Source organism: Octopus bimaculoides, chromosome 23, assembly GCF_046866305.1.
Source record: "Octopus bimaculoides isolate indiv1 chromosome 23, ASM4686630v1, whole genome shotgun sequence".
In the NCBI taxonomy this organism is placed as follows: Eukaryota; Metazoa; Mollusca; class Cephalopoda; order Octopoda; family Octopodidae; genus Octopus; species Octopus bimaculoides.
This window is the reverse complement of record NC_142950.1, coordinates 19,877,657-19,886,660: the sequence shown is the minus strand read 5'-3', so window position 1 is coordinate 19,886,660 and position 9,004 is coordinate 19,877,657.

Genomic DNA, 9,004 nt, shown 5'->3' with positions numbered 1-9,004 from the left:
TACCTCTCAGTATTAATACTGCCTTAATACAGATATATATATAGGCTTCCAATTATTTTGAATCTTCAATTATGCCACCATGTGTGTGTTCTTCTTGGTAGTTCACAACTTCAAGAAAGACAATTCCACAGTTTCTGCACAGATGATTTGTTTTTAGTGATTAGATGTTTATGCTGTACATGAACTGACTCTCTTCCTCACATCAACATTGCCTGTACAGGTGCACACTGTGCCATAACATCACATGTCAAAGTGATCACAGAGCAACATGGAATGTAGTGTTTTGCTCAAGCACAACACACTATATGGTCTGGAAATTGAAACCACAATTTTATAATCAAGAATACAGCACCTAACCACTAGGCCACATGCCCTCGTGTGTGTGTGTGTGTGTATACATATGTTAAGAGGATGCAACTCCAGTACTTACAGACGTGATTAGAATGTTGCAGGAAAGAATCACAAGACAGATTCTTTAAGCTGAACCAACTGGAAGGAGACCTAGGACTCAATCAAGAATAAGATGGTTGGATAATATCCATAGTCTCAGTTGTTCATGCTTGGGAATCCAGCCAGAAAGTGTAATGATGGTTCCATAGGACCCTATGGAGGATATACCTGAGGACTCTCCTCCTGCAATGCTTCCAGAAGTAATGAGTGAAGAAAATGGATGGATGTGGTTAAGAAGTTCGCTTTGCAAGCAGATGGCTTCAATATCGGTTCCAACTGTACAGTGCCCTGGGGAAGTATTTCCTCCGAGAGCCCTGGGACAACCAATGCCCTGTAAATGAGTTCAGCTGACAAAAACTGTAGAAGTCCATTGTATCAGTACTGTGTGTGTGTGTGTGTGTGTATCAGTGCTTGATACATAGTGTTGTTATATATTCCATGACTTAGCAGTTTGGCAAAAAGAGTGCAATAAAATAAGCATCAGGCTTAAAATGCATAATGGGGTCAATTTGATTTTATATTTATATATGTGTGTGTGTATGTGTGAATGTATAAATATATGTGTGTAGATGTATATATATAATTGTGTGTGTGTGTGTATGTATGTCACCCTCAAATATGTTTCCAGAATTCCTGTACACTTATCACATCTCAAAGTAGACACAAAAATGTCCTTTTCTCTACACATTTTCTCATTGAAATATCTTTCACATATGTGGGACCAACGACCAGGATTTATGATAGTAATATAGAGTAATATTTACTTACTTTATAAACCTCTGCTGAAATGAGAAACTGATTCATCAGAACAGTGTCTAATCCTATAACTGTGCAACACCAATCACTACACAGTATGAAGAGGAAGTGCATAGCACATGACTTATTGACATTTCCCTACCACTTTTACTCAATTTTTGTTTGTTGTAGATAAACATTTGTACTTATTTTTTTCTTTAATTATATTTTGTAATTATGTAAATGTATATAAATAGGTCGATAGATAGATAAATGAATGGATAGATGAATAGATAGAGGGAGCAAGAGAGATAGACAGATAGAGGGAGGGATGGATGGATGGATAGATTGACAGACAAATGGGTGGATGGATGGATAGATAGACAAATGATTAGATAAACAGATGCATGGATATATCTTAATTGAAAACAAAGGTTGGCAATCAGAAGAATATCAGGTTATAAAATATACTTCAATTTCTTCCAATGTACACCAGTTTAGAAAAAATTTCTTATATATTTTATCATCATCATCATCATCATTTAACATTCATGTTTCATATCATCATGGGTTAGACTAGAATCCAACAGGCCCAAAGACTACATGGTGCACCAATGTCTGCTTTGGCATGGTTTCTTCAGCTGAATGCCCTTCTTGACACCAACTACTTTATAACATGTGCTTTGTTTCATGCCACCAGCACCAGTGGGATAACCAAGCTACTTGCATGGCTATGAACCCCAAGGGAGCAGCTTTATGCTAAGTGATAAGTGTGAGAGAAAGGACTGGAGCAGAACAGGTTTGTTGTGGTATAGGAGCTACTTGACTACTCACACATTAAAGAGAGTATCAGTCTAATCAGTTGATATATATATATATATGTATGTGAATATGTATATATTTGATAGAAACTATATTATATATATATGTGTGTGTATGTATGTATGCATATGGATATGTATATATTTGATAGAGAGATTGGAGGGTCTTATGCACAGCTTCTGTCTGCCAAGTTCCACTCAAAAGAGTATTGATCAATGTTTACTTAATGTGCAACACAGTAGGGTAGAACCTGGAACAACTTGGTTGTATATTTGTGAAGCAAACTTCTTAACCACACAGCTATGCCTACACTTTTGTGCAATGGAATGTGTGGTATCATTTTAATGCTGTTACACATTTCATTACAACATGGGAAATACATATTATGAATATAGATACTAATTTTAATAATAATATAAATATACTAAATTCATAGATACATTTAGATCATCTCCCATGTGTAAATTTTCAGAAGTAGTCTCAAAATGATAGCTGGAACACACACGTGCTTCATGAGGATACAACTTGGATTATAATTCCTTCTATGATATATATATTATTCACAATAAAACTTCATAATATACATCTTCCATATTTTTTCAAATGTTTGAAAGAACATGCCATATTTTTTATTTTTATTTTTTTTATTTTCACTTGTAAATCTTTAATAAAAGTCTCTGCACTCCTCACTTGCAATATGCTTGCCGTCCACAAACCAGCATTTTTACCTTGTTACACATCAGTTTTATTATTATTATTATTATTATTATTATTATTATCATTATTATTATTATTATTATTATTATTATTAATGTGGTGAGCTGGCAGAATCACTAAAGTCTTGGAAAAAAATGCTTTGCAATATTTCTTCTGAAACTTTGTATTTCTGTGCTCAGACCCCGCTGAGGTCAACTTAACTTTCATCCTTTCGGGGTCAATAAAATAAAATACCAGTGAAGTACTGGTCGATGGTATTGATTATTCCCCCTTCCCTCAAAATTGCTGGCCTTGTGCCTAAATGAAAAACTTATTATTATTAATTGCAATAAACTATTGTAGAGTGGGTACGGGCTTGTTTTCTTGTTGGATGCTATGGAAATTTAAAAGTGTATACTACCAAAAAAACAAAACTATTTTTTCTTTTACAAATTTATTTTATTGTTTTAGGTGTGTGTGTGTGTGTATATATATATATATATATATATATATATATATATGACTGTGTACATATGTATATAGATTACAAAGTGACCCAAGTGTTGGGAGTATTGTGCACACCCACACCCACACATATATATATATCTGTAAATGTATGTGTGTGTGTGCCTCTTTCTACATATATCTATCTATCTATCTATATATATATATATATATATATATATATATATATATATATATATATATATATATATAGGTGTGTATGATTATGAAAGTTTGAATTTTTACATTCTCCAGATTGATTTTTAAATTAGTTGCAAAATTGAAAACAAACTTTTTTTTTCTCTTCTCCTGGTGTTTTCCTCTTTGTTTGTCTACCCCTCTTTTTTTTTTTTTTTTTGAATTATTGACTTGTTTTCTTTTTTCTACTTTTTCAAAATGAAGAAAAATAATTGAAAAAAAACAAAAGAAATGAAAGCAATTATATATATATTGAAAGAAAAGAAAATAGTTTTCAATATCAGTGTGTATGTGTGTGTGTATATATATATTTATTTATTTTGGGCTATTTGTGTACTAAATGTGAACTCACCAACTTTCAGCATAGAAATATATATATATATATATATATATATATATGCACAGATTTTATCTTTTAACACATCAATCTACACTATGACTATATATATATATATATATATATATATATATAAATGTATAAAATTTCTTTAAATTTTAATTTTTAAAAGACAATTCAAACACCATTGAAACAAATCACAGTTCATTATCTTTCACTGCAGATTTTTAACTTTCAGCATTATATTTTCAATACACAAAAGCATAGTACTGATCAACCGCGTGTGTATATAAATATGTGTATATGTACGTATGTATGTATGTGTATATTTATATGTGTGTGTATATATATATATATATATATATATATATATATATATATATATATATACACACACACATAATTTGTGTGTATGGCATGCATATATATATATGTATATATATATATATAATATTTAGAAGGTTGTTTGTTCTGGTCAGAGAATGATCTTTGGTTTCACACCTATAAAATACTTAGCTGTATAGGTGATTCACCAGACTCAAACGGCCAGAGGTACAAAACCTCTCGACAATTGGAGGAAGGAAAACATCATGGTCAGTTAATTTTGTAAACAAAAAATTTCCACAATAATACACTACTGCTTCTTTTTGGGATATATGAACTACTGACCAATTTATGTATTGGAGCCAAGCTTTTCCTGGATTGATGTGTTGATAGCGTTTTTTTTTTAGTTATATGTTTGCGTGTGTGTTTGTATATATATATATAATATATATATATATATATATATATATATATATATATGTATACACACACACACACACACATACATGTACACATACTCTCAAAATATTTTTACTATTTGAACTTCAGTATTCCAAAGTTTCTTTCAGCTTTTCTCTCTTCTCTCTTTCTCTCCACACACACACACATATATAACTGATTCTCTTCATAGTACCACTGAAAAGTTGTTTGATGACAGGATCTTTTAATAGTGTGCATGTGTGTGTGCCTATATATATATATATATATATATACGTGTGTGTGCGTGTAACTAAAATATTTTGTCATGATAAAGCTTTTTCATGAGAATCAGGGTCCATAGTAATATATTTCCTTTGAGAGAAAAATAAATAGATTGGATTTTAAAAAAAGAGTAATATTTTAAAGATAAAATTTTAAAATTTAATGAAATATATTATCAACAAATTTTTCCATAATCTAGAATTAATTATTTTTAAAAAGTATATAACAAAATCATGACAAAGCAAATCAATTCATTGATATGGTTCAAATAGATCAGAGAATATTTGTGTTGTTAACATATTTTAAATGATGTTACCTTTCACTTGTAGTATATATATATATATATATATATATATATATATATATATATATATATATGTATGTATGTATATACACACATACACTCACACATATATAAATATATGGCTAAGATAAAAAGTCACAGAATATGAAATGATATATATGCATGTTCTTGTATTGTTGTATTATTTCCAAATATACAATGATATTATGGAATAAATATAAATATTGAGTTTATATTTGGCTTTTCTTTCCAGAGACTTCATCTTGATTTCATTTTTATTTTTTTGATCAATAATTAATATGTAATTGGTAGGGTCATTAGCACATCAGGCAAAATACTTTACAATATTTGTTCCACTGTAAGGTGGTGAGCTGGAAGAATCATTAGCATGCCAGGTAAAACACTTAGCAACATTTCATGTCTTTACATTCTGAGTTCAAATTCTGCCAAGGTTGAGTTTGCCTTTCATCCTTTTAGGTCAATAAAATAAGTACCAGTTGAGCACTGGGGTCAATGTAATCAACTTACCTCTTCCCTTCAACTTGCTGACTTTGGGCCAAAATTTGAAACCAACATTTGTTTCATTGATTTTGTCGGCCATTTTAATGTCACTGATTCAACACTGAATTATTTGACATCACATATGTTTTAATTTCTCTCTCTCTCTCTCTCTCTCTCTCTCTCTCTCACACACACACACACACACACAATCTACTTGTATTTTTATCATTTATGTTTTACTAGTTTCAGTCATTTGACTGCAGTCATGCTGAGGCACTGCCTTGAAAGGTTTTAGTCAAATCAATACCAAGACCTATATTTTAAGCCTAGTACTTATTGTATTGGTTTCTTTTGCTGAACCACTAAGTTACAAGGACATAAACACTTCAACACCAGTTGTCTGGTTGGGGTAGAGGACAAACACAGATACAAAAACACACATATACACAATGGGCTTTGGTTGGCCAAAGGCTATTGTAGAAAACACTTGCCCAAGGCACCACACAGTGGGACTGAACCCAGAACCATGTGGTTGCAAGGCAAGCTTCTTACCACCCAGCCACACTTGCGTGTGTGTGTGCTTGCCTCCAGTAGTAATATGTGCTGTCACCAAAATAGGTTGAATGTCCAGTCAGTCATGCCAAACCATCAGCATCCAGACAGCTGCTCCCAATTGTTTCATTCCATTTTCTATTTTACATTTAAAAATCTAAATCCATCTAAGGTCAACATGATTATTTTTTAAATAATTACGAGGCTGATGGAGTGGCAGAATTATTACAATTTTGGGGAAAATGTTTCTGATATTTGTTCTGTTCAAATACTGTATAGTCCAACTTTGCCTTCCATGGTCACTATAAATCTCAAACCCTTCTCCCAAAATTTTAGACCTTGCACCTGTTTTAAAAATAATTGTGTGTGCAGGGGATTGGCAGCATCATTAGATTTCCAGAATAATGCTTGATAGTTTTTGTTCTGTCTCTTTAGATTCTGAGTTCAAATCCCACTGAAGCCAACTTCTTTCTTCCTTCTGGGTTGATAAGATACAGTACCAGTCAAATAGTATAGCTTTAGGTCTTCCTCTGCTGTTCAGCACATTGAGTATCAAGCTTCTTCCACCAGATTGAGATGGCCATTATTCTTACACTTCTATTCCACATAATGTTGTCAAATATTGAGACCAATTTAATTAACTAATTCCCTTTTTAAAATTTCAGGTCTTGTATCTGTTGTAGAAACAGTTATGTGTGCAGTGAATTACCAGAATTGTTAGTGTCAGAGAAAATCTGATTCTTCTTTCAAGGGTCAATAAAATTATGTATCAATCAACTACTGCAGTTGATATAATCACACACTCCACAAAATCTATTTCTGTCCTGGTGGCAATCAGAATTGTTAGCACACCAAGCAAAATGCTAAGCAGTATTTCATTCATCTTTATGTTCTGAGTTCAAATTCCCGCCGGGATCAACTTTACCTTTCATTCTTTCAGGGTCAATAAAATAAGTACAAGTCAAGTACTGGGGCTGATGTAATTGATTATACCCCTCCCCACAAATTCCAGGCCTTGTGCCTATAGTAGATAGGATTATTATTATTATTATTATTATTAATAATAATAATAATCTTTCTACTATAGGCACAAGGCCTGAAATTTTGGGGAAATTTTGGTCAATTACATTGACCACTAATGCTCAACTGATATTTATTTCATTGGCCCTCAAAAGATGAAAGGCAAAGTTGACCTTAGAAGAATTTGAACTCAGAACATAGAGCCAGAAGAAATGCCATGAAGTAGTTTTTCCAGCATGCTAGCAATTTTGCCAGCCTGCCTCTTTGGTAATAATAAGGCAACAAGCTGGTGAATAGTTAGAGTGTTAGACAAAAAGCTTAATAGTACTTCTTCTAGTTCTTTACATTGAGTTCAAATACCACTAAGGATATAAAATAAAGTATCAGTCAAGTACTGGGGTCAGTGTGAGTGACTAAGCCTTCCTGCTGAAATTACTAGCCCTGTGCCAAAATTTGAAACTGTTTTTATTATTATTATTATTAAGGCAGCAAGCTGTCAGAATTATTAACACACCAGGCGAAATGATTAGTGGTATTTCATCCATCTTCATGTTCTGTGTTCAAATTGTGCTGAGGCTAACTTTGCCTTTCACCCTTTCGGGGTCAATAAAATAAGTACCAGTTGAGTACTGAAGTTAATGTAATCAACAATCCCCCTCCCCCAAATTCCAGGCCTTGTGCTTCCAGTAAAAAGGATTATTATTATTATTATAGAAGTCATACACAGTATCCAATATTGTGATGTTGTAGATTGAAGATATTGTATGTACTGGGTGTTTGTACTGTCTGTCAAGTCACAACAGACAGACAATACTCTACAAAGTATGCATGAAGTTCAAAGTAAAGCTGAGTTTTGCAGTACACCAAGATTGTAGGGTATTTCTAAAGTATCCAGATGTTTCTTCAGGTTGGGTGATAACCTAATGCTCTGAAGACAACAGGAACAACCTTTATGCTTGAGTCTTGCAGCTACCACATCTTGGTGATCTCAATTGTCAACTTTTTCTCTTTTTTCATGACAATATGTCAATCTCCTGGCACTACCACATAAATCATTAGGCACTCTTGTTGGTCCTTCCTATTATTTTTAAGACTGCAAGATGGTAGAATTATTAGAACATGGCACAAAATGTTTAGCAGTATTTCTTCCATCTCTTTACTTTCTGAGTTCAAATCCCACAGAAGTCAACTTTGACTGTCACCTTTCAGGGTCAATGTAATTGAATTTTCCCCTTTATTTCATGGGCTTTTGGGTTTGTTTTTTTTTATATCTATCGCTAAAGTACAAAATAGTTACAGCTTTTACTTTACAAAAAAGACCTCATTCCCCTTGAGAAATTGTCTTCAAATTAAGCAACCATATAAGATACATACTTAATGTTTTCAGTGAGATTAGGTAGGATTGGATGGTTTAACCCTTTCGTTACCACATTTCTATTGAAATTTACTACATTTGTTTCAATTAATTTTGAAAATAACAAAGAATTTAGTCAAATAACTTTAGCATTACTATTATTATTAAGCCGATGTTTGAAATATAGACTAATATGATGGCAAGTTTATTTAGATCACTTTGAAACAAGAAATTTGTATCATAGAACCAGAGGGTAGTATCAGGTGAGTTGGTATCAAAAAGGTTTAGGACAGACCTAGCCAATTCAAATTATATTGCCGGCCATTTGAATCACAAAGTTTTTTGAGGGCCACTTGTATACTGACAGAATTGAAAGCATTTTGCTTTCTCATGCTATTATTACAATAATGAATGAATGATAGTTGATTCAACATGAAATATTATCATTGCAAAAGCAATATCTTCCTTTTTTTACTTTTCGTTACAATCTTTTATATGTTTGTTT